We start from the raw sequence: 27,468 nt of genomic DNA on the forward strand, positions 1-27,468 counted from the left end.
GGGTATATATTACCATGTATTGTGAAATTAAGTGTATTTATTCTCTTGATAGCAAATGCTATTAAACTTAGTACTGACCATGCACTGACCTCTTTTCCACTTTTCACAGACCTTATTACTTTCTGTACCTATTACTCCATTACTTTGCTTTCCCATCCTGAAACAGCCAAGTGTAAGTCACACCTACTTCCTTTTCCCTTCATAAAATGCAATTCCATTCCTCATACCATACTGAAAAGACACATCGTACTTTCCTTAAGCAACCTAATTTGTCATTTATATTAGCATTCTGTAGATTGGTGAACATAAATACCAGTGATAATTTTTTTTTAAATTTAATTGGAGGATAATTGCTTTACCATATTGTAAAGCATAGGTTTTTGTCATACATCAATATGGTTGATATTGGTACCAACTTTCTAGATTCTGTATATGTGCATTAATATATGGTATTTGTCTTTCTCTTACTTCACCCTGTATAATAGGCTCTAGGTTCATCAACCTCATTAGAACTGACTCAAATGCATTCCATTTTATAGCTGAGTAATAATCCATTGTGTCTAGGTATAAAAACTTCTTTATCCATTCATTGGCCAATAGACATCTAGGTTGCTTCCATATCCTAGCTATTGATAATGCTGCAATAAACTTTGGGTTGCGTGTGTCTTTTTCAGTTCTGGTTTCCTCAGGTTATATGCCTAGCAGTGGGATTGCTGGGTCATAAGATTTTTTTTACTCGTAGTGTTTTAAGGAATTTCCGTACTGTTCTCCATAGTGGCTGTACCAATTTGCATTCTCACCAGCAATGCTAAAGGGTTCCCTTTTCTCCACACCCTCTCCAGAATTTATTGTTTGTAGACTTTTTGATGATGACCGTTCTTACCAGTGTGAGATGATACCTCATTGTAGTTTTGATTTGCATTTCTCTAATAGTAAGTGATTTTGAGCATCTTTTCATGTGATTATTAGCCTTCTGTATGTTGTCTTTAGTGAAATGTCTTGTAGCCCCTTTTTGATTGGGTTGTTTCTTTTACTGATATTGAGCCACATGAGCTGCTTGAATATTTTGGAGATTAATTCTCAGTTGTGCTCTGGAGAGGGAGGGACACTGCAAACACCACTGGCAGATGTGTGGAGCATTTGCAGTGGCTGAAGCACATGGGCATTGCCACAGCCCAAGGTGAGCATGCACCTCCCACTGAAAAGCCACTTGGGCTCCCGGGTGAGCTGCAAGGGCATAGTCCCAGGTGGACCATGTGTCTCCTCAGAGGAGCTGGCCTTAGGTTGTGACACTCCTGACTCCTGGAAGATCTGAGCTGTCTAAGATCCCAGGAAGACATGGGTAGCAACTAGCGATCTGCTCACAGCTTGGTGGCAGATGCTATCTCTGGGGCCAAGGTTGCGGCCACCCCTTGCCTTCTGTCTCTGGCTGTTGTACACCTGCCTCTCTGCCTCTGAGGCCATAAATGGCAGCCAGCTTGCCCCGCTTCAGTATTCACTAGGGCACGATCCTTTGTTCTGTGAGTATGCCAGGAGTCAGAGTGTGGCTTTTTCTAATGGTGTCTGTAAAAATAGCAATTTTGGAATATCATGCTGCTGCTGCTGCTGCTAAGTCACTTCAGTTGTGTCTGACTCCATGCAACCCCATAGACGGCAGCTCACCAGGCTCCTCTGTCCCTGGGATTTTTCAGGCAAGAACACTGGAGTGGGTTGCTGTTTCCTTCTCCTTGGAATATCATAAGAATCCCAATTTGGGCATTTTAGGTTGAGATTTCCTTTAGTATAATTTCCCCATTTAAGTAGGTACTTGCAATTATAAGTTTTGTATGTACCTAATGCTGGGATTCCCTGATAGCTCAGCTGGTAAAGAATCTGCGAAGGCAGGAGACCCTGGTTTGATTCCTGGGTCAGGAAGATCACCTGGAGAAGGGAAAAGCTACCCACTCCAGTATTCTGGCCTGGAGAATTCAGTGGACTTAGAACCAAGTTCTAAGTCCATGGGGTCACAGTCAGACACGACTGGGCAACTTTCACTTCACTAACTCTGGCTGGAGGTGTTAGAGGCTGCTTTCTGACACCCCTTGTTTCTGTATTTGAGAGGATCTATTTCCCATTTTAAGTTGAATTTGTCGTGGATAAAATTCACTCTTCGCTTTTATCCTGACAAATTCTATTAACACAGCCAAATTGAGGAAAAGCATTACATTAGCCTCTTACCTGGTGTGTAAACTACTCAGCACAGACCATTCAGTCTCCTTCAACTGAGCAACCTTGGTATCTTTCAACCAGCACCCACCACCCCCCCCCCAGTGTCTTTCATCCAGAACCTCCCCACCAAGTATCTTTCAGCTGAACAGGTATTTCTCAGTATTTTCAATTGAGCCCCACTCTGAGCCCCACTTTGCATGTAGACCTTGAGTAGGTATGCCCTGGTATATTTCAACTGCCCCTCCCCTGTAAGTATCTTTTTCCTGGGAGGGTACAGGTAACCTGCTCCACCACCAAGTAAAATTAAGGATCTCAACCAATATGGGAGATCTGAGAACCAGGCGAGTCTTACCAAATTCGTCTGCACTCCCTGGGGCATCAGATGGGTGCAAGAGGCTGCTGCTGGTACCAAAGTTCTAATTCCTCTTGGAGTTCAGGTGAAAGAGGAAAGTCCATTCTGGTTCCCTTCATCAGTCGCCATCAGTTCAGTTCAGTTCAGTCGCTCAGTTGTGTCCAACTCTTTGCAACCCCATGAGTCACAGCACGCCAGGCCTCCCTGTCCATCACCAACTCCCGGAGTTTACTCAAACTCATGTCCATCGAGTCAGTGATGCCATCCAGCCATCTCATCCTCTGTCGTCCCCTTCTCCTCCTGCCCCCAATCCCTCCCAGCATCAGGGTCTTTTCCAGTGAGTCAGCTCTTCGCATCAGGTGGCCAAAGTATTGGAGTTTCAGCTTCATTATCAGTCCTTCCAATGAACACCCAGGACTGATCTCCTTTAGGATGGACTGGTTGGATCTCCTTGCAGTACAAGGGACTCTCAAGAGTGTTCTCCAACACCACAGCTCAAAAGCATCAATTCTTCAGCGCTCAGCTTTCTTCACAGTCCAACTCTCACATCCATACATGACCACTGGAAAAACCATAGCCTTGACTAGATGGACCTTTCTTGGCAAAGTAATGTCTTTGCTTTTTAATATGCTATCTAGGTTGGTCATAACTTTCCTTCCAAGGAGTAAGCATCTTTTAATTTCATGGCTGCAGTCACCATCTGCACTGATTTTGGAGCACAGAAAAATAAAGTCTTCCACTGTTTCTAGTATTTCCCTGTCTATTTGCCATGAAGTGATGGGACTTGATGGCATGATCTTAGTTTTCTGAATGTTGAGCTTTAAGCCAACTTTTTCACTCTCCTCTTTCACTTTCATCAAGAGGCTTTTTAGTTCCTCTTCACTTTCTGCCATAAGGGTGGTGTCATCTGCATATCTGAGGTTATTGATATTTCTCCCAGCAATCTTGATTGCAGCTTGTGCTTCCTCCAGCCCAGCGTTTCTCGTGGTGTACTCTGCATATAAGTTAAATAAGCAGGGTGACAATATACAGCCTTGACATACTCCTTTTCCTATTTGGAACCAATCTGTTGTTCCATGTCCAGTTCTAACTGTTGCTTCCTGACCTGCATATAGGTTTCTCGCCATAACTGTCAACTAAAAAGATGCACAAATGAGGACAACAGCTTGGGAGACAGCACCTCAGATAGCTCTGAGAAACTGCTCCAAAGAGGCAATGGAGGAAGGTCAATATGCAAGATATTGGTGAAGAGGGAGTTCAATGCAATCAAACACTCATTTTACAAAAGGTTTTCTGCTGGTCACAAGGAGCTGATGAGCGACTGAACTGACTGACTGACCCCTTTGAATATATACTACCTCTACTTTGTGAGGCTAGTTTATTACTGGTAGTAGTTTTTTTTTTTTTTTTTATTTTTTTTATTTTTTTTATTCTTTGAATCAGCCATGGATTTACATGTATTCCCAATCCCGATCCCCCCTCCCACCTCCCTCTCCACCCGATTCCTCTGGGTCTTCCCAGTGCACCAGGCCGGAGCACTTGTCTCATGCATCCCACCTGGGCTGGTGATCTGTTTCACCATAGATAGTATACATGCTGTTCTTTTGAAATATCCCACCCTCACCTTCTCCCACAGAGTTCAAAAGTCTGTTCTGTATTTCTGTGTCTCTTTTTCTGTTTTGCATATAGGGTTATCGTTATCACCTTTCTAAAGTTTTTAAGGAACAACATAGGCTACATTTAAGTTCACATGAATTTTTAATGGGGTAAAACTGTATTCTATCTCTTCTGATATTACTTATTGATCTAAGTGTAGGAGTAGGAGAACTGAGATTGATGCTGAGTGTAGTATTTTCTAGTGTTGGGGAGATGGAATTAGAGTGGAGGGAAAGTAAGCTAGGTTCTAAAATCATCTGGGAAGGTAGAAAAGGTTCTAAGAAAGTGGTGGAGAATAGTAGCATTACTATAAAAATTTTTATAAAATAAAGATGAAGCTTAAATATGGGCTGTGAATGATAGGAGTGGAAATAAAAAGGTCTTAAAACCTTTCTAGGTCTAAAGGTCTTCTGCCACTTGCATAAGTGGCGCTGGGGATTGAGAAGAGGAATTCAGAGGACCCCTCATCCTGAAATAGTTGAATAAATAACATTCTCTAAACCATTGACATGCTGATTTAAATTGGTAATTAATAGTAGGGGGGATAAAAGTTCATAATAGTCGTTCTAAACTTTCATTTAGATCAATAGGTCCTTTGAGAATCTAATAAAGGCTATGAACTTCCCCTCTAGAAAAATGCACAGATGCATAAAAACCTGTTTTTATTAAATGGAAGATACAGTAATACACTGATACTCAGTGTTGTGATCTTAAAGTTGTTGGTTTTTCAAAGGAGTGTGGAGTGTGTTTTTGCCGTGTTATAAAATAGACTATATAATAGAGGCAAAGTTGCCTGTTCTGTATGTGATTCTTATAATTTTCCTTTTTAATTTTATTTATATATTTCTCTTTTTAACTGTATAAAATCACATCTAATAGAAACATGAGAAAAATACCCACAGTCTTCTTATTTTCCATTTTCCTGTTGAATTCCAGTTCTTATATGTACATAATTTTTATATTGCTGAGATAATTTTAAATCCTGTTTCTTTTTACTTATAGGCATTATTTTCCTTAGTACTCAGTCTTTACCAAAATTAGGTCTTTTAATCATTTTGTTTTCTCCGTCTTTTTCTAAAATCTCCCTAAAGTCTTCTTTTCTGTTCTTCACACCATTGGAAGGTTTGTCACTAGTGAGTAAATAAACTTTTCTCAAATATTTTATTATATCCTTTGATTTTCACAGTAGCCCTGTGAGGTAGGTGAATACTTCATTGTAGTAGCAATGGCCTATTCTGTCTTTTACAGTCTCTCAACTTCTGCCCTAGTTTTAGGTCTGTGTAGGTTTATGCATGACTTTTCTTACTACCTTTAGGCATTCATCCTTTCATCTCATCCCACCCCAAAAAAATCCAGATTATTCTTTCTGAAACTTAACTCTGTTAAGTATCACTTCCCTGCTTGTGGACTTCAGTGGACTCTACACCTTAGCCTGCTGTTCAAGACCCTAAAGAATTTTCACCTAACTAGCTTGCTGGCCATATTATTAACTATTTCCCTATAAATACCCTGCCCCTCCAACCACCCTGGATTGTTCACTGTTCCTTGAACCTTGTGCTTTTTTGTTTTTGTTCCTTCATTTATATCATACCCTCTGTCTGAAATGTCCTCTCTCTAATTCCTTTCTTTTGTTCAAATCTTAGCTCAAGGACCAATTTATGCCAATAGAACCGTTCCTTATAAGCTTGTAAGACATTGATTTCTTCCTTCTCTGAATTCCGATAACACTTTTTTCTACTAATACAGTTATCATGTGTGTCTTGTGGAGAAGATAAGGTTTTATGCACCTAAAAGACAGGTACATTCCAATCACCTTGTTTTATCTTCTACAGAACAGGGCATAGTGTCTCACATGTAGCAAGCACAGAGAATACTAATAAAATGAGTGATTAAACCCTATAACCAAATCAAAACAAAGTCTAACATGGAATAAATAGTGTTTGCTTTAGTACTATACATTGGAACGGAAGGCTCATTTCTATGTAAAGGGTATTTTTCAGCACCATGCATCAGAAAGGAAGGCTCATTTCTACATAAAGTGTATATTTCAGCAAAATCATAATCAGATTGTGGAATTATTAAACTTGAGGGTAACCTATTAAGTTTGTCCATTGCATTTCTGTCACTAGGTGGTACTGTGGTACGGTAGTGTCACCAAATGTTAGTGTTTGCTTGATAACCAAAGCATATGTGTTTTTTAAATTTTTGAGTTACTTTATTAGTAGGCATCTTTTTCTTTAAAAAATGACTTACAAGATGGAGTTCTTTGAGGGATAAGATGTATAAAATTTTATTGCTTGTAGCAATTTTAACTGCAGGCTATTTATTAGTTTATTAGTTCTCTAATTTTTCTTTACCACATCCAGGGGTGAAAGAGATGTTAGAGTAGAGAAACTATATCCTAAGAGTGTAAGATTTTTTTATTATCATGCTTTTATATTAAAAGCATACTAGAAAAGAGAAGTTGAAGCTTCTATTTTGGTTTACTTATCAAATTTTTAACTGATCTTGAGTAACTTGTCATTGTAATATATTCATATTTTTAAGTATACAAATATCTGCCAAGTGTGAACTCTTTCTTCAACTATTTTAACTGTAGTGGCTTAACAGCTGTCTGTACGTATGTGTTTGCTAGGGCTGCTGTAACAAAGTGATCTCGGGTGGCCTCAGCCTGCCTTGGCTTGGAGCGGGGCTGGGTTACTAGCCAGAGATTGGGCTGGGTCAAGGCAGTGAAAGCCCCAGATCCTAGCCAGAAGACTGGAGGTCAGTGACAAGGGCCCTGGATCTTCGATTTTGCAGAAAATAGTTCCCACAAAGATGGAAAGCAGTGAAGCAAGTTAAGTATTTATTATGAGGAAAAAGAGTACAATCTGTGTGGATAGGCACATGGGCAGACTCAGAGGGGGAGTCCCTGAGTCATGCCCTGATGGCAGTTTGAATTACTTTTATGGGGTATTTTTTCCAGATTTCCTTTGGCCAATCATTTTGATTTGCCTGGTTCACAGTCCATATGTGGTAAATCTCAGGATCCTCCCACGTGTGGCACACATCTCCTAGTCAAGAGGGATTTTGCCAAAAAGGTGTATGGGTAGGGAACATCCCTTGACATAACTCCCCTTTGGCCTCCAAGGAACTTTTCTGTGCGTGTGTGGTTGGGGAGGTCTCCTGACTTTGAGAATGAGAAATATGTGGTCTGGGCAGGGCCCAGCCTTCTCCCTTAATTGTCCTGCAATTCTTGTCTTGGAGTTTTGATCCATAGGGAATGAATCTCCAGTTGCTTTATCCTAGGGGGATCCATGTGCCTCCTGCCTCAAAAGTACCATAGACTAGGTGGCTTAAACAATAGAAATTTATTTTCTCACAGTTCTGGAGGCTAGAAGTCTGAGATAAGGTGTTGGCGGGGTTGATTTCTTCTGAGACGTTTCTCCTTGGCTTGTGAGATGTCTGTCTTCTGTGTCCTCACAAGGTCTTTTCTCTGTGCATGTCTGTGTCTTATCTCTTCTCATTAAGTATACCAGTCATTTATTAGGGTCCACCCTAATGACCTTGTTTAATCTTAATTAACCTCTTTAAAGGTCCTATCTCCATATACAGTCACATTAGAGACACTGGGAGTTAGGACTTAAACAGGAATTTGGAGGAGACACAATTCAGTCCATGATAGTATGTGTGTATGTAAATACATAAAAAGCTGGAATAGTATACTGCAAACATGCTTCTGGAGAGGAGAGGATTGGGAGGCCAAAGGACAGTAAAAAGGAACTTTCACTTGTTATTCTAGTTTGGCATTTAGTAAACTTGTTTTTATAATGAAAAAATTTTCATATTTAAATTTTTCAATTGGTGCTCTGATCTTCTTGAATAGGTTGTATTAATATCTTCATATGAACTCTGTTTTGTCTACTAGTAATGCATTTTAGCATTCTTGCATATGACTTAATGATTAATATTTAACATGTAAAACAGTCTTTAACAAGTTTAAGAAGCTTTCCTGGAAATATTCTGCAACTTTTAGATTTAGCCAGTTTTGGTTATCACTTTACTAGGCAATTGTGGGTTTATTGAATATTGTTTCCCTGTATTTCCTCTTCATTTCAGCACTTTCTTCAATTTGTGTAACATAGGTATTCTACATATTTTATGCTCGCTAATAAAGATCTATAACTTCCTTGGTAGCTCAGACGGTAAAGCATCTACCTACAATGTGGGAGACTCAGGTTCGATCCGTGGCTTGGGGAGATCCTCTGGAGAAGGAAATGGCAACCCACTCTAGTACTCCTGCCTGGAAAATCCCATGGATGGAGGAGCATGGAAGGCTACAGTCCATGGTATCACAGAGTCGGACACGACTGAGCAAATTCACTTCTCTTCACTTCAGTAATGATCTATACTCATGCTTCTTTTTTCAAAATCAAGTTCTTGTATTTACAAAAAAATTACCAAAATAGTACATACCAGCTACTGAAAGTTTAAAAAAACAAAAAAAAAAAGAAGAAAAAAGGCAGCTATCTAACACTTTGGTATAACCTATTTATTTATTCATCAGTCTTCACCAGGATCAGAAAAAAAAAGGGGGCTTCCTATTTGCTTAGAGCTGTACTTTCAATACAGTAGACATTAGCCACATGTGGCTATTTAAATTTCAATTAAAATTAAATAAAATTTAAAACTTAGTAGCTTAGTCACACAAGACATATCTTAAGTGTTCAATAGCCACATGTGTCCGGGTGGCTGTTTAACCACACAGATAACAGAACATTTTCATAATCACAGAAAGTTCTGCTGGACATGGCTGGCCTAGAAAATAATTTGAAGTAGGAATGATATTATCAAATTTGTTTTAGGAATATGATTCTGCCTGGAGTTTGAAGGCTAGATTGGAAATAGACAGGGATTGGAGATAGGGACATCAGTTAGGAGGATATTGAAGTAATATAGAAGAGAAATGATAAGGGCCTGCACTGCCTATCATGAGGAAGAGTTGTCAGGATTTGTCACCAAGCAGTCTAATATCATGAAATGATTTTGAAAGGTTTTGAAGGATTATGAAAGATTTTGAAGCATGAGAGTGTTACTTTGTCTTAGCTACTTTACCTTAGTCTCAATGTTTTTAGGCTATATAATAGACATTTGAATAAAACTTACCTATTACCCACTATTCTGGGGAGAATTAAGTGAAACGATAGATATGAAAGCAGTTTGTGAATTGTAAAGTGCTTTAAATTTTGCTGTTGCAATTTTGGCTTATGGTTCTGTAATAAAACATGATTTTTGGCAATGGATTTTATGAGGACTGCCTATACAGCTCGTGTGGTTAGGCTACTATCATTGTTTCTGTTTTGAATGCTGCTTAAGCAGTCCAGCTAATTAGTGACACTACAACCCAAGTCCTTTCACTCGTCTCTTTCCCCTTCATCTTGCTAGCTCTGTTTTCCACAATTCAAACTGATAAATTTTACTTCTAATTTAGGACCTTTTGTGTAACTATAATCTATTGCTTTAATGAATAACTTGAGTAAATCTATTTAAATAAGCCTACTGTAAAACTTTTAAATGAATTCTTATATGTTAGTGTTACTAGCTTAGAATATTGTCATACATACAAAAGTAGCAAAATCATACTAATGTTCTAGAGTTTACTACTGCCTATTACAGCTTTACATTTACAAAAAGAACATTATACCATCTTCAGCCAGTCTTAACAAACATTTACTAGTTACCTGCCATTTGTCAGACATTGTACTAGGTACTGAAGCTACAACTATGAACAAGGCATAGCCTTTGCCCTCCAGGAAATCACAATTTAGAGGAGAAAACAGGTAACCAGCTGTTCAAAATAAAGCATGTTAAGTGCTTTAGTAGAGGTATGTGTAGGGTTTTTGACGGGAACCACTCTCAGTCTAGAGAAGTCAGGGAAAACTTTCTAAATAAAGAATTATGAATGAGTATTAAAGGCTGTGTAGGTAGATACTGTCTGGTTGATAAAGGAGAAGAGGGTATTTTAGGGCAAAAGATACTAAACGACATGTCTTCTTTGTAAAAGCTGTAGCTTGGAGTGTGGATTGAAAATGGACGAGATTGAAGGTAGGGAGACACTTGACTTGATGGAACTTCAGAGAATTTAATGGTAATATTGGAGAGAAGGGATGAGAATCTCAAGGGAGATTATGACAGTGTTTATAGAGTTATTTAGGAGGTAAAATGGGCAGGAGTTACTGTGTGATTCAATACAGAGAGTAAAGAAAAAAATAAAAGAGTATACTTCCTGGGTATCTGGCTTAGGCAGCGAGATGGAGAGTGATGCTATTAACTAAGATGTGGAGGAGCAAATTTGAGAAGTTGGAGAAAATGGTGATTTCAGCTTGGAGTATGTGGAGTTGAAGCTATCTATGAGGCATCATGATGAAAATGTCTAACAAACAGTTGTATATATGGGGTAGGTACTCTAGAAAGAGATTTAGACTTGCAGTAAAGTTTGAGCATCATCATGGAGGTAATTTTTTTATAGTGGCCGTGGATAACTTCTGCAGATTATGTAGAAGGAGAAAAAAATAGAGGGTTAAGGAAGACACTCATGAGACTGTCAAAATTTAAATGAAAGAATAGTCCAAAAGGGAGAATATGCATTGGCCAGAGATGTTAAAGGAATAGGGATAGATTGGTATGCTAGAAGGCAAGAAATGAGAGGGTTTTATCAATAGAAAGGAGGGGGGACTTCCCTGGCAGTCCAGTGGTTAAGAATTTGCCTTCCACTGCAAAGGGTTGTATGTTGGATCCCTGGTTGGGGAGCTAAGAAACCACATGCCTAGCGGCCAAAAAAACAGGACATAATCAACAGAAGCAATATTGTAACAAATTCAATAAAGATTTTTAAAATGGTCTACATTATACCTATTATACAGAATGAAGTAAGCCAGAAAGATAAAGACCAATACAGTATACTAACACATATATATGGAATTTAGAAAGATGGTAACGATAACCCTATATGCAAAACAGAAAAAGAGACACAGATGTACAGAACAGACTTTTGGACTCTGTGGGAGAAGGCGAGGATGGGATGTTTTGAGAGAACAGCATCGAAACATGTATATTATCTAGGGTGAAACAGATCACCAGCCCGGGCTGGATGCATGAGACAAGTGCCCGGGCCTGTTGCACTGGGAAGACCCAGAGGGATCGGGTAGAGAGGGAGGCGGGAGGGGGGATCGGGATGGGGAATACATGTAAATCCATGGCTGATTCATGTCAATGTATGACAAAAACCACTACAATATTGTAAAGTAATTAGCCTCCAACTAATAAAAATAAATGGAAAAAAAATTTTTTTAAATTAAAAAGAAATGGTCTACATGAAAGAATTTCTAAAAAAAAAAAAAAAAGACAGAAGGAGGGAATGGTCAATAGTATTATATGACAGAGAGGGCATATAAGATGAATATGCAAAATGTTGCTGAATTTAACAATTAGTAGCTCATGTAGTATTTGTGGTGATCTGGTGGTAGAAGCCATATTACAGTGTCTTAAGCAGTATAACATTATGCTATGTCCTTTTCACTGCATCATATCAGGTCAGTTTTCATTCCAGTCCCAAAGAAGGGCAATGCCAAAGAATGTTCAAACTACCCCACAATTGCATTCATTTCACATGCTAGCAAAGTAATGCTCAAAATTCTCAAAGCTAGGCTTCAACAGTACATGAACTGAGAACCTCCAGATGTTCAAGCTGGATTTAGAAAAGGCAGAGGAACCAGAGATCAAATTGCCAACATCTGTTAGATCATAGAAAAAGCAAGAGAGTTCCAGAAAAACATTTATTTCTGCTTCATTGACTATGCTAAAACCTTTGACTGTGTGGATCATAACAAACTATGGAAAATTCTTAAAGAGATGGGAATACCTGACCACCTGACCTACCTCCTGAGAAACCTGTATGTAGGTCAAGAAGCAACAGTTAGAACTGGACATGGAACAACAGAATGGTTCCTAATTGGGAAAGGAGTACATCTAGGCTGTATATTGTCACCCTGCTTATTTAACTTATATGCAAAGTACATCAGGAGAAATATCGGACTGGATGAAACACAAGCTGGAATCAAGGTTGCCAGGAGAAATATCAATGACCTCAGATATGCAGGTGACACCACCCTTATGTTTGAAAGCAAAGAAGAACTAAAGAGCTTCTTGTTGAAGGTGAAAGAGGAGAGTTAAAAAGCTGGCTTAAAACTCAACATTCAAAAAATGAAGATCATGGCATTCAGTCCCATCACTTCATGGCAAATAGATGGAGAAACAATGGGAACAGTGACATACTTTATTTTCTTGGGTTCTCAAATCACTGTAGATGGTGACTGCAGCCATGAAATTAAAAGACACTTGCTCCTTTGGAAGAAAAGCCATGACAAATTGCCTAGGCAGCATATTAAAAAGCCAAGACATTACTTTGCTGACAAATGTCTGTCTAGTCAAAGCTATGGTTTTTCCAGTAGTCATGTATGGATGTGAGAGTTGGACCATAAAGAAGGCTGAGGGCCGAAGAATTGATGCTTTTGTACCATGGTGTTTGAGAAGACTTTTGAGAATCCCTTGGACTGAAAGGAGATCAAACCAGTCAATCCTAAAGATCATCAACCCTCAATATTCATTAGAAGGACTGATGCTGAAGCCAAATCTCCAGTACTTTGGCCACCTGATGTGAAGAGCCTACTGATTAGAAAAGGCCCTGATGCTGGGAAGGATTGAAGGTGGGAGGAGAAGGGGACGACAAGGCAAGATGATTGGATTGTATCACTGACTCAATGGACATGAGTTTGAGCAAGCTCTGGGAGATGGTGAAGGACAGGGAAGCCTGGTGTGCTGCAGTCCATGGGGTTCACGATGAGTCAGACACAACTGAGCGACTGAACAACAACAAGAATATCAGAGGATACATGGTATTGATATGTCTTATTACTAGTGATGTTAACCTCCATTGCATGATTAAGGTGATGTCTACTGGGTTTCTCCAGTGAGAAATACTATTTTCTCCTTTGTAATTAAAAAACATCTTGAGGTAGATTCTTTGAGAATATGCAAATACCATGTTTCTCCTTAAACTTTCACCAGCTACTGTTAGCATACCTACAACAGTTATTACTGTGATGTTCAGCTAATAAATACATTGGTTTTTTTGTTTCCTCGTTTTACAGTTGTTAATGGGACATCTTTTGTAAAGAAGAGCTGTTCCCTTCTCCCTCATTTAGTTATTCACTTATTTATATCAGGGTGAACTCACAGATGTTAATAAAATATATTCTATGGTTTATAACTTAATAATCTAAACTTTTATTTTGTTGCTCTAGTTGTCCTAGCTCTGGGCCACTTGAAGGTCCTTTAGATTGGCTCTTGTTTGTCCTTTGGACCAACATCCGTCCTTTTTCATTGCTTCCTTACTTTCTGACACCATGCAGTGTCCAAATTCATCTTATATTTTCCCTGACCTGGTGTTGAAATCATCCATTTCTACCAGGAATCTTGTGCCTTTTATTGGAAAATGGTATGTAGAAATGAAGATCTAGATGCTAGATGACTGTATTTTAAAAAGTAATCAGTTCTGAGTTCTAGGGACTGCCAGTTTCCACAAATAAATGTATTTACTGGTTTTGATAACAAAACTAGGAATGCTAATTAATTTCATGTAAGACTGGAAAAACCATTTAATTGTGATTATTTTATTTGATAAACTATCTTCAGAAATGCATGTCTAGCTTTTCATTTGTTACTTCTGATTAAATGCCCTTGATATAACTCCATATTCGATTACTTTTTAAAAATTACTAGGTGAAATTTGTATAATATGAAAATAACCATTTTAAATTCAGTAATTCAGTGACATTTAATATGTTTACAATGTAGTACAGCCATCACCTTTAACTCTGAAGCATTTCCGTTGCTCCAAAGTAAAACTCCTTATCTGTTAAGTACTTTTCCCCATTCCTACCACCCCCCAGGCCCCATCAGTCTGCATCCTGTCTCTTGATTTATCTGTTCTAGATATTTCATACGAATTGGATCATACAATATGTGACCTTCTGTGTCTGGCTTCTTTCACTTAGCATAATAGTTCAGAGGTTCATCTATGTTGTAGAATGTGTCAGTATTTCATCCCTTTAGTGGCTGAATATTATTTCTTTGTATATGCATGCATATACCACAATTTTAATCCATTCATCTGTCGAGGACCTTTGGGCCATTTCTACCTGTTGACTATCGTGAATCATGCTGTTATAGACAAGCATGTACATGTATTATACTTGTTTGAGTTCCTGTTTTCAATTTTTTCTTCTTCAGATTTATTGAGATATAATTGGCATATAGCAGTATTAATTTAAGATATAAAACAATTATTTGAAATATGTATATATTGTGAAATGATTAGCACAATTAGTTAACATCCATCACCTCACATAGTTAGTGTTTTTTTTCTTGTGATAAACACTTTCAAATTTACTCTCTTAGCAACTTTCAAATATACACTTGACCCTTGAACAATGTAGGGGCTGGAGGAACCAACCATCTGCACAGTTCAAAATCTGCATGTAACATACAGTAGGTTTTCTGTATAGGCATTTCCTCCATATCCATGGTTTGGCATCTGTGGATTCAGCCAACCACAGATTGTGTAAGTGTACCCTCACAGTTCAGACCCTTGTTGTTTAAGTTAATATTGTAAAATACAATATTATTATTTCAAGTCACTATGCTCTATTTTTTGTTTCTTCCTGATGAGTCTTGGTAGATTTAATGTTTCTGGGAGTTTATCCATTTTTCTAGGTCGTCCAGTTGGATTGGTTGGCATATAACTCTTATGATCTTTTGTATTTTTGTGGTATCAGTGATAATGTCTCTTCATTTCTGGTTTTATTTGGTGTTTCTTTTTCTTGGCTAGTTTAGCTGAAGGTTTATCAATTTTGTTTTGTCTTCAAAGAACCAATTTTTAATTTTGTTAATCTTTCCTTGTTCTCTCTTCTCTATTCATTTTTTTTCTAATTTGTATTGTTTCCTTCTTTCTGCTAAGTTTGGTCTTAGTTTCTGATTTTTTTAGTTCCTTGAGGTGTACATTAGGTTGATTATTTCAGTTGTTTCTTTTTCCCCAATGTGTATTACTGTAAACTTGCCTTAGAATTACTTTCACTGCAGCCCATAAGTTTTAGTATGTTGTGTTTTCACTTTTGTCTCAAAGTATTTTTTAATTTTTAAAATTGAGGTACATTTGCTTCGTGCTGCTGTGTTAGTTTCTGCTGTACAGCAAAGTAAATCAGTCATACATATACATATCTCCCTTCTTTTTTGGATTTCCTTCCCGTTTAGATCACCATAGAGCATCAAGTAGAGTTCCCTGTGCCATACAGTAGGTTCTCATTAGCTATCTGTTTTATGCAGTGTACTGTAGGTATGTCAATCCCAGTCTTCCAATTCACCTGACTTTTGCCCTCTCCCATCCCCGTTTGCCCTTGGTATTTGTGTGTTTGTTCTCTATGTCTGTGTCCCTAGTTCTCCTTTGCAAATAAGATCATCTGTACCATCTTTCTATGTACAACATGCGTTAATCTATGATATTTTTCTTTTTCTGACTTGCTTCACTTTGTATGACAGTGTCTAGGTCCATCCACATCTCTGCAGATGACACAGTTTCATTCCTTTTTATGGCTGAATGATATTCCATTGTATATGTACCACATGTTCTTTATCCTGTTCCTCTTGTTGATGGACATTCAAATTGCTTCCAAGTCCTGGCTATTGTAAATAGCGCTGCAGTGAACGTTGGGATGCATGTATCTTTTTGAATTATGATTTTCTCCAGTATATGTCCAATAGTGGGATTATTGGATCATATGGTAGTTCTATCCATACTATTCTCCCTAGTGTTCTGCATAAGGTTCTCCATAGTGGCTGTATCAATTTACATTCCCATCAGCAGCATAAGAGGGTTCTCTTTTCTCTACACCCTCTCCAATTTTTATTGTTTGATGAGGGCCATTCAGACCAGCATGAGATGATAATTCATTGTAGCTTTGATTCATTTTTCTCTGATAATTAGTGATGTTGAGCATCTTTTCATGTGTTGGTTGGCCATCCGTATGTCTTCTTTGGAGAAGTGTCTGTATAGGTCTTGGGCCCATTTTTTGATTGGGCTGTTTCTTTTTTTGATATTGAGTTGTGTGACCTGTTTATATATTTTGGAGGTTAATCCTTTGTCAGTTGCTTCATTTGCAGATATTTTCTCTCATTTTGAGGGTTGCCTTTTCATTCTTCTTTGTGGTTTCCTTGGCTGTACAAAAGCTTTTAAGTTTAATTAGGTCCCATTTATTTGTTTTTGTTTTTATGTTCATTACTCTAGGAGGTGGGTCGAAAAAGATCTTGCTGCGATTTATGTCAGAGAGCCTTTTGCCTATGTTTTCCTCTAAGAGTTTTATAGTGTCTGGCATTACATTTAGGTCTTTAATCCCTTTTGAGTTCATTTTTGTGTATGGTGTTAGGGAGTGTTCTAATTCCATTCTTTTACATGTAGCTGTTGAGTTTTCCCAGCACCACTTGTTGAAGAGACTGTCTTTCTCCATTTTATATTCTTGCCACCTTTGCCATAGATTAGGTGACCTAGGTGTGTCAGTTTATCTCTGGACTTTCCATTCTGTTCCATTAATCTATATTTCTCTTTGTGTCAGTACCATACCGTTTTGATGCCTATGGCTTTGTCATATATATAGTCTGAAGTCAGAAAAGTTGATTCCTCCAGTCTCATTTTTCTTTCTCAGGATTGCTTTGGCTATTTTGGGTCTTTTGTGTTTCCATACAAATTATAAATTTTTTTGTTCTAATTCTGTGAAAAATGCTATTGGTAATTTGATAGAAATTGCATTGAATCTGTAGATTGCTTAGAGTAATATAGTCATTTTCACCATATTGATTCTTCCAATTCAAGAACATGGTATATCTCTCCATCTGTTTGTATCGTCTTTGCCTTCCTACATCAGTATCTTAATTTTTCTGCTTACAGGTCTTTTGCTTTCTTAGGAAGGTTAATTTTTAGGTATTTTTGTTGTTGTTGCAGTGGTAAATAGGATTGTTTTCCTTAATTTCTCTTTCTAAACATTCATTGTTAGTGTACAGGAACGCAAGGTATTTATATGTATTAATTTTGTATCCTTCAGCTTTGCTAAATTCATTGATTAGCTCTAGTAGTTTTCTGATGGGATCTTTAGGATTTTGATTCGTAGAGAATCATGTCATCTGCAAACAGTGAGAGTTTTACTACTTCTTTCCCATTCTGGATTCGTTTTATTTCTTTTTCTTCTCTGATTGCTGTGGTTAGGACTTCCGAAACTACGTTGAATAATGGTGGTGAGAATGGGCACCCTTGTCTTGTTTTGATCTTAGACAGAATGCTTTCAGTTTTTGACCATTGATAATGATGTTTTCTGTGAGTTTGTTATATATGACTTTTATTGTGTTGAGGTCAGGTCCCTCTATGCCCACTTTCTGGCATGTTTTTATCATAAATAGGGGTTGAATTTTGTCAGTTTTTTCTGCATCTATTGAGATGATCATATGGTTTTTCTTTAATTTGTTAATATAGTGTATCACATTGATTAATTTGCATATATTGAAGAATCCTTGCATCCCTGGGATAAACCCCACTTCATAAGGGTGTATGTGTTGTTGGATTCGGTTTTGCTAGTATTTTGTTGAGGCTTTTTTTTTGCATTGATGTTCATCAGTGATACTGTTCTGTAGTCTTTTTTGTGATGTGTGTCAGGTTTTGGCATCAGGGTGATGGTGGCTTCATTGAATGAATTTGGGAGTGTTCCATCTCCTGCAATTTTTTGGAAGAGTTTGAGAAGAGTAGGTGTTAACTCTTCTCTGAATACTTGAGAGAATTCACCAGTGATGCCATCTGGTCATGAACTTGTGTTGGTTGGAAGATTTTAATCACAGTTTCAATTTCAGTGCTTGTGGTTGGTCTGTTCATAATTTTTTTTCTTCCTGGTTCAGTCTTGGAAGGTTGTACTTTTCTAAGAATTTGTCCATTTCTTCCAGGTTGTCTGTTTTATTGACATATAGCTGCTTGTAGTAGTCTCTTTTTCACTTCTTTTTCATTTCTTATTTTATTGATTCACGTCTCCTCTCTTTTCCTTTTCTTGATGAGTCTGATTAAAGACTTATGAATTTTGTTCATCTCCTCAAAGAACTAACTTTTAGTTTCATTGATCTTTTGTTATTGTTTTATTTCTATTTCATTTATTTCTGCTCTGGTCTTTATTTCTTCTGCTAACTTTTTTTTTTTTTTTTGTTCTTCTTTCTCTAGTTTGCTTTAGGTATGAAGTTAGTTTGAGATTTTTCTTGTTTCTTGAGGTAGTATTGTATTGTTATAAATGTACCTCTTAAAAGTGCTTTTGCTGTATTGCATAGATTTTGCAGCGTCAACAATGACCTTTTGTTTCTAGGTATTTTTTGATTTCTTCTTTGGTTTCTTCAGTGACCTTTTGGTTATTTAGTGTCATACTGTTTGGCCTCTATATGTCTGCATTTTTTAAAGTTTTTTTTCTTGTAAATTCTAATTTTACAGTGATGTGGTCAGAAACTGTTTAATATGATTTTAATTTTCTTAAATTTATGGAGGCTGGATTTGTGTCCTAAGATGTGATCTATCCTGGAGAATATTTCCTGTGAAGTTGAAAAGAAAGTTTATTTTGCTGTTTTTGCATAGAATGTCCTATAAATATCAGTTAAGTCTACCTGTTCTGTCATTTACCACTTGTGTTTCCTTAATTTTCTGTCTAATCTATCCGTTGGTATAAGTGGAGTGTTTATGTCCTCCACTATTACTGTATTACTGTAGATTTCCTCTTTTCTGGCTGTTAGTATTTGCCTTACATATTGATATACTTCTATTGTGGGTGCATAAATATTTAAATTTGTTCTGTTTCTTCTTGGAGTGGTACCTTGATCATTATGTAGTGTCCTTCCTTGTCTCTTGTCATAATCTTCATTTTAAAGTCTATTTTATCTGATATGCAAATTGCTACACCAGCTTTCTTTTGATTTTCATTTGCATGAAAGGATCTTTTTTCTATACCCTTACTCTCCATCTGTATGTGTCCCTATGTCTGAAGTGGGTCTCTTGTAGACAGTGTGTAAACAGTTTTTGTGTGTGTGTGTGAGCATTCAGCCAGTCTGTGTCTTTCTGTTAGAACATATAATCCATTTACATTTAAGATGATTGATGATAATGTATGTTCCTGTTGTTGTTGTTCACTTTCTAAGTTGTGTCAAACAGTTCAAGACCTCATGGACTATAGCATGTCAGGATCCTCAGTCTTCCATTATCTCAGAGTTTGCTAAAATTCTTATCTGTTGAGTTGGTGATGCTATCTAACCATCTCATTCTCTGTTGCCCTCTTCTCCGTTGCCTTTAGTCTTTCCAAGCATCAGAGTCTCTCCCAGTGAGCTGACATTTTGCATCAGGTGGCCAAAGTATTAGAGCTTCAGCTTCAGCAACAGACCTTCCAATGAATATTCAGGGTTGATATACTTTAGGGTTGACTGATTTAATCTCCTTGCAGTCCAAGGGACTCTCAAGCACAATTTGAAAGCATCAGTTCTTTGGCATTCACCCTTCTTTATAGTCCAACTGTCACATCTCTACGTGATTACTGGAAAAACCATAGCTTTGACTATATGGACCCTTACCAGCAAAGCATCTCTACTTTTTTAACACACTGTCTAGGTTTGTCATAGCTTTTGTTCCAAGGAGCAAGTGTCTTTTAATTTCATGCCTGTAGTCACTGTCCATACTGATTCTGGAGCCCAAGAAAAATAAAATCTGTCACTGCTTCACTTTTCCCCGTTTTTTGGCCATGAAGTGATGGGACAGGATGCCATGATCTTAGTTTTTTGAATGTTGAGTTTCAAGCCAGGTTTTTCAATCTCCTTTTTACCCTCATCAAGAGGCTCTTTAGTTTCTCTTCACATTCTACCATTAGAGTAGTCTCATCTGTTGAGACTTCTGGCAATCTTGATTCCAGCTTGTGATTCATCCAGTCTTGCATCTCAAATAATGTACTCTGCATATAGGGATTCCCAGGTGGTGCTAGTTGTAAAGAATCTGCCTGCAAATACGGGAGATATAGGAGACATGGATTTGATCCCTGGGTCAGGAAGATCCCCTGAAATAGGGCATGGCAACCCACTCCAGTATTCTTGCCTGGAGAATCCCCATGGACAGAGGAGCCTGGTAGCCTAGAGTCCATAGGGTTGTAAAGAATTGGACATGACTGAAGCAACTTAGCATGCACTCTGCATATAAATTAAATAAGCAAGGTGACAATATACAGCATTGTTGTACTCATTTCCCAATTTTGAACAAGTCAGTTTTTCTAAGCTCGTTTCTAACTGTTGCTTCTTGACCCCTATACATGTTACTCAGGGACTGGTAACATGTTCTGGATACTCCCATCTCGTTATGAATGTTCCCCAGTTTCTTGTGATCCACACAGTAAAAGGCTTTAACATAGTCAATGAAGCAGAAGTAGATGTTTTTCTGCAAATCCTTTGTTGTCTTCATTATCCAGCGAATGTTGGCAGTGTGGTCTCTGGTTCCTCTGTTTCTTCAAAACCCAGCTTGTACATGTGTAAGTTCTTGGTTCACGTATTGCCGAAATATAGCTTGAAGGATTTTCCTATTACAATTTTCTTAATTGTTTTTGTTTTGTTTTGTTTTTCTCTTCTGTTTCCTGCCTTGAGAAGTTGCATTATCATTTGTTTTGAAGTTGGTGTGGTGGTCCTGATTCTTCTTCGCTGTTGCTTGTCTGTAAGGCAGATGGTGATTGCAGCCATGAAATTAAAAGATGCTTACTCCTTGGAAGGAAAGTTATGACCAACCTAGATAGCATATTAAAAAGCAAAGACATTACTTTGCCAAGAAAGGTCCATCTAGTCAAGGCTATGGTTTTTCCAGTGGTCATGTATGGATGTGAGAGTTGGACTGTGAAGAAAGCTGAGTGCCGAAAAATGGATGCTTTTGAGCTGTGGTTTTGGAGAAGACTCTTGAGAGTCCCTTGGACTGCAAGGAGATCCAACCAATCCATCCTAAAGGAGATCAGTCCTGGGTGTTCATTTGAAGGACTGATGCTGAAGCTGAAACTCCAGTACTTTGGCCACCTGATGCAAAGAGTTGACTCATTGGAAAAGACCCTGATGCTGGGAGGGATTGGGGGCAGGAGGAGAAGGGGATGACAGAGGATGAGATGGCTGGATGGCATCACTGACTCGATGGACATGAGTTTGAGTAAAATGCGGGAATTGGTAATGGACAGGGAGGCCTGGTGTGCTGCGATTCATGGGGTTGCAAAGAGTTGGACACGACTGAGCGACTGAACTGAACTTAACTGAACTGAAGGCTTTTGATGTCTCCTTTGAATCTGAATGAGATCCTTGCTGGGTAGAGTATTCTTGGTTTTACGTTTTTCCATTTCATCACTTCAAATATGTCCTGCCACTTCTTTCTGGCCTGCAGGGTTTCTGCTGAAAAATCCAGTGATGATCTTATGTGGGTATCATTATATGTTAACTTGTTGCTTTTTCCTTGCTGCTTTTATCATTTTTGTTTGTGTTTAGTTTTTGTTAATTTGAGTAATGTGTGTCTCTGTGTATCTCTCCTTCAGTCAGTTCAGTTAAATTCAGTCACTCAGTCATGTCCAACTCTCAGATCAGGGATCTAACCTGACTCCTGCATTTGGAGGCATATTCTTAACCACTAAGCCATCAGGGTTCAGTCCAGTTCAGTCGCTCAGTCATGTCCAACCCATGGACTGTAGCACACCAGGGTTTCCTGTCCATCACCATATCCCAGAGCTTACTCAAACTCATGTCCATTGACTTGGTGATACCATCAAACCATCTCATCCTCTGTCATCCCCTTCTCCTCCTGCCTTCAATCTTTCCCAGCATCAAGGTCTTTTCCAGTGAGTCATTTCTTTGCATCAGGTGGCCAAAGTATTGGAGTTTCAGCTTCAGTCCTTCCAGTGAATATTCAGGACTGATTTCCTTTAGGATGCACTGGTTGGATCTCCTTGCAGTCCAAGGGACTCTCGAGTCTTCAACACCACAGTTCAAAAGCATCACTTCTTTGGCATTCAGCTTTTTTAATAGTCCAATTCTCACATCCATACATGAGTATTGGAAAACCTATAGCCTTGACTGGATGGACCTTTGTTGGCAAAGTAATATCTCTGCTTTCTAATATGCTGTTTACGTTAGTCATAGCTTTTCTTCCAAGGAGCAAGCGTCTTTTAATTTCATGGCTGCAGTCACCATCTGCAGTGACTTTGGGGCCCCCAAAAATAAAGTCTGTCACTGTTTCCATTGTTTCCCCATCTATTTGCCATGAACTGATGGGACTGGATGCCATTATCTTAGTTTTCTGAATGTTGAGTTATTTTTTAATTGGAAGCCAATTATTTTACAATATTGTGGTGGTTTTTGTCATACATTAATGTGAATCAGTCAGTGGTGTACATGTGTCCCCTCATCCCCAAATCCCCTCCCAGCTCCCTCCCCATCCCATCCCTCTGGGTTGTCCCAGTGCATGGGCTTTGAGTGCCCTGTTTCATGCATCGAATTTGGACTGATGATCTATTTCATATATGGAAATATACATGTTTCAGTGCTATTCTTTCAAATCATCCCATCCTCGCCTTCTCCCACAGATTCCAAAGTCTGTTCTTCATCTCTGTGTCTCTTTTGCTGTCTCACATATATGGTCGTTGTTACCATCTTTATCCATTCCGTATATATGTGTTAATATACTGTATTGGTGTTTTTCTTTCTGACTTACTTCACTCTATATAATAGGCTCCAGTTTCATCCACCTCATTCGAACTGATTCAAATGCATTCTTTTTAATAGCTGAGTAATATTCCATTGTGTATATGTACCACAACTTTTCTTATCCATTCGTCTGCCAATGGACATCTAGGTTGCTTCCATATCCTAGCTATTGTGAACAGTGCTGTGATGAACATTGGGGTACATATGTCTTTTTCATTTCTGGTTTCCTCAGTTTGTATGCGCAGAAGTGGGATTGCTGGGTTTTATGGCAGTTTTATTTTCAGTTTTTTAATGAATCTCCACACTGTTCTCCACCAATAGTGTAAGAGGATTCCCTTTTTTCCACACCCTCTCCAACATTTATTGTTTGTAGACTTTTTGATAGCAGCCATTCTGACCGGCATGAGATGGTACTTCATTGTGGTTTTGATTTGTATCTCTCTGATAATAAATGATGTTGAATATTTTTTCATGTGTTTGTTATCCATCTGTCTGTCCTCCCTGGAGAAATGTCTGTTTAGTTCTTTGGCCCATTTTTTGATTGGGTTGTTTATTTATTAATTTTTTTTTGGTATTGAGCTGCATGACCTGTTTGTATATTTTTGAGATTAATTCTTGGTCAGTTGCTTCATTTGCTATTATTTTTTCCCACTCTGAAGGCTGTCTTTTCACCTTGCTTATAGTTTCCTTCATTGGGAAAAATCTTTTAAGTTTAATTTGTTCCCATTTGTTTATTTTTGTTTTTATTTCCATTACTCTGAGAGGTGGGTCATAGAGGATCTTGCTGTATCTTTATGTCACAGAGGGTTCTACCTATGTTTTCCTCTAGCAATTTTATAGTTTTTGGTCTTACATTTAGACCTTTAATCCATTTTAGTTTTGTGTATAATGTTAGAAAGTGTTATAGTTTCATTCTTTTACAAGTGGTTGACCAGTTTTCCCAGCACCACTTGTTAAAGAGATTGTCTTTTCTCCATTGTGTATTTTTACCTCCTTTGTCAAAGATAAGGTATCCATAGGTGCGTGGATTTATCTCTGGCCTTTCTATTTTGTTCCATTGATCTATATTTCTGTCTTTGTGCCAGTACCATACTGTCTTAATGACTGTAGCTTTGTAATATAGTCTGAAGTCAGGCAGGCTGATTCCTCCAGTTCCATTCTTCTTTCTCAAGATTGCTTTGGCTATTCGAGGTTATTTTTATTTCCATACAAATTGTGAAATTATTTGTTCTAGTTCAGTGAAAAATACCGTTGTAGCTTGATAGGGATTGCATTGAATCTATAGACTGCTTTGGGTAGTATAGTCATTTTTACTATATTGATTCTTGTGATCCATGAACATGGTACATTTCTCCATCTATTTGTGTTATCTTTGATTTTTTTTATTAGTGTTTTATAGTTTTCTATATATAGGTCTTTTGTTCCTTTAGGTCAATTTACTCCTAAGTATTGTATTCTTTTTGTCACAATGATGAATGTGATTGTTTTCTTATTTTTTCTTTCTGTTTTCTCACTGTTAGTGTTTAGGAATGCAAGGGATTTCTGTGTGTTAATTTTATATACTTCAAATTTAGTATAGTAATTGTTTTGGGGTGAAATGTCCTATAGATATCAATTAGGTCTAACTGGTCCATTGTATCATTTAAAGTTTGTGTTTCCTTACTAATTTTCTGTTTGGTTGACCTATCCATAGGTGTGAGTATGGTATTAAAGTCTCCCACTTTTACTGTGTTACTGTTAATTTCTCATTTAATACGTGTTAGCATTTGCCTGACATATTGCTGTGCTCCTATGTTGGGTGCATATGTATTTATAATTGTTATATCTTCTTTTTGGATTGATCCTTTGATCATTATGTAGTGTCCTTCTTTGTCTCTTTTCATGGCCTTTATTTCAGTCTATTTTATCTGATGAGTATTGCTCATCCTGCTTTCTTTTTTTATCTCCATTTGCATAAAATATCTTTTTCCAGCCCTTCACTTTCAGTCTGTATGTGTCCTTTGGTTTAAGGTGGTTCTCTTGTAGACAGCATATGTAGGGGTCTTGCTTTTGTATCCATTCAGCCATTCTTTGTCTTTTGGTTGGGACATTCAACCTATTTACATTTAAGATAATTATTGATAAATATGACCCCATTGCCATTTACTTTGTTGTTTTGGGTTTGAGTTAATAAACCTTTTCTGTGTTTGCTGTCTAGAGAAGATCGTTTAGCATTGGTTGAAGTGCTGGTTTGGTGGTGCTGAATTCTCTCAGCTTTTGCGTGTCTGTAAAACTTTTGATTTCTCCTTCATATTTGAATGCCATCCTTGCTGGGTATAGTGATCTGGGTTGTAGGTTTTTCTCTTCCCTCACTTTCTAAGTACGTCCTGCCATTCCCTTCTAGTCTGAAGAGTTTCTACTGAAAGATCAGCTGTTATCCTTATGGGGATATCCTTATGGTTGTATCAGGTGGTGTGTTTTCAGGTGTCTGTGATCTTAGTGTGACTTCAGGCAACCTGTCTGCTGATGAGTGTTTGTTTTGAATGAGGTGTGCAGTGCTAGAATATGCAGGGTCTTTGGTAGAACTGAATCTTTGTGTTGAGATGGACACTTCCATCACTAATTAATATTTCCTGGGTCTCGAAATCGTTTGGTGGTACAGTGTCCTGGACTTGGCAGCCCTCCACCAGAGGACCAGGCCCCATGCCTGGCCAGGGAACTAAGAGTGCAGAAGTGCATTGTGACCACAGGAAAAAAGAAAGAAAAGGAAAATGTAACACAAACAAAACCCATGGCAAGTAGCAAGAAGAAAAACAACAGTACACACACAAACAAAATGATAAAAACAAAACCAAAGAGGAACAAAGAAGCAGACAGAAAGGAAAGAAAATAACAAACAAATGAAAGGACTCAAAAATTAAAATAAAATAAGGAATAAACTGAGAAAAACAATGCATGAAAAAACAAAAACATAAAGCAGACTAAGGAGAAACACAAAGAAAATATATAAAACAAACAAAAATGAAAAACAGAAACAGTAAAAACACTAAACAACAGAAAAATAAAGTCAAAATGGAAGAAAAATTTTTAATTAAAAAATGAAGCAGTACCAACAAAATCAGCTTCTTTCAGGGATACCGGTTTCTTCTTTGAATAATTTTTTCTTTTTTTCATACTACCTGGTTGCAAAGAGATTTTTCTTGTCTTTTTAAGTGTGTCTTACACTAATATTAAGCAGGTGCTTTCTGAGAATGGGTTTGTTTGTAGACATATTCTTTATGTGCTTGTGAGAAGAGATGAATTCTGCATCCTCCTATTCTGCCAACTTGACTGTGGTATTTTCTAATTTTGCTTTTAATATTTTTCTTTTCATCCATTGGTTGTTTAGGAATATTTTAGTTTATATGTATTTTTGAGTTTTCCAGTTGTCTTCTTGTTATTAATTTCTAGTGTTATACCATTGTTGTATGAGAAGATACTTGATATGATTTCAGTGTTCTTAACATTTGCTAATGTTAATTTTGTGGCCTAATGTATGATTTATCCTAGAAAGTGTTCTGTGTGTACTTGTAAAGTATATCTGGGTGATACAGCTATTATTGTATCACTGTTTCTTTCTCCTAGTTCTGTTTGTTTTTGCCTTAATATATTTCAGTGCTCTTGTTTTCAGTTCTTTTGTATACATATCGAGGAGTGTAATTACAGGGTCATATGGTAATTCTGTGTTTAAATATTTTTAAGATCTGCAAAACTGTTATCTGCAGCAGTTGAATCATTTTGTATTTCTACTAGTAATGTGAGAAGGTTTAAGTTTCTTCATATTTCTTTTAACATGTCTTATTTTCTGACATTTTTGGGGGAGTAGATTTTAAGTATAGCGATCTTAATGAATGTGAAGTCATACTGAATTGTAGTTTTGATTTGCCTTTCTTTAAATGACTAATGAGGTTAAGAACCTTTTCATGTGTTTATTTGCTTCTGGTATTTCTATTGCCTAATCTGAATTATGATGATTTCCCTTTATATTTTCTTCTGAGTTCTATGGTTTCAGGTCTTCTTTTTCTATATGATTGAGGTAGGAGTCCAGCTTCTTCCTTTTACATGTCGATATTCAGTTGTTACAGTATCATTTTTTTGAGACTTTTTTTTTCCTCATGAAATGCACTTGACTCCCTTTTAAAAATTAGTTGCCATCAGTGTATGGCTATATTTCTGGACTCTGAATTCTATTCCATTAGTGTGTATGTCTATCCTTATGTCAGTCCTGCACTTTCAGTTGTTGTTAATTTTAGAGTTGATCTTGAAATGTGTGTCCTCTGACTTTCTCCATCCTCAACCACCTTCTTTATCTTTTCTAATTGCTTTGGTTAGAACTTCCTGTACAGTATTGAGTAGCAGTAGTTAAA

General features: G+C 37.5%; 1 protein-coding gene and 1 long non-coding RNA gene across 2 annotated transcripts in view; both read left to right on the forward strand.

The window, feature by feature from the left end:
* The window catches only part of ABCB7 (ATP binding cassette subfamily B member 7), a 133,793-nt gene that overhangs the window by 16,895 nt on the left and 89,430 nt on the right, over positions 1-27,468 (forward strand). The window lies entirely within an intron of this gene.
* LOC122689432 lies at positions 900-23,639 on the forward strand. Its single transcript, XR_006339815.1, has 3 exons — positions 900-996; positions 15,029-15,036; positions 23,605-23,639. It is a non-coding gene; the product is annotated as an uncharacterized LOC122689432 (long non-coding RNA).

The sequence above is a fragment of the Cervus elaphus genome, chromosome X, assembly GCF_910594005.1.
Source record: "Cervus elaphus chromosome X, mCerEla1.1, whole genome shotgun sequence".
NCBI lineage: Eukaryota > Metazoa > Chordata > Mammalia > Artiodactyla > Cervidae > Cervus > Cervus elaphus.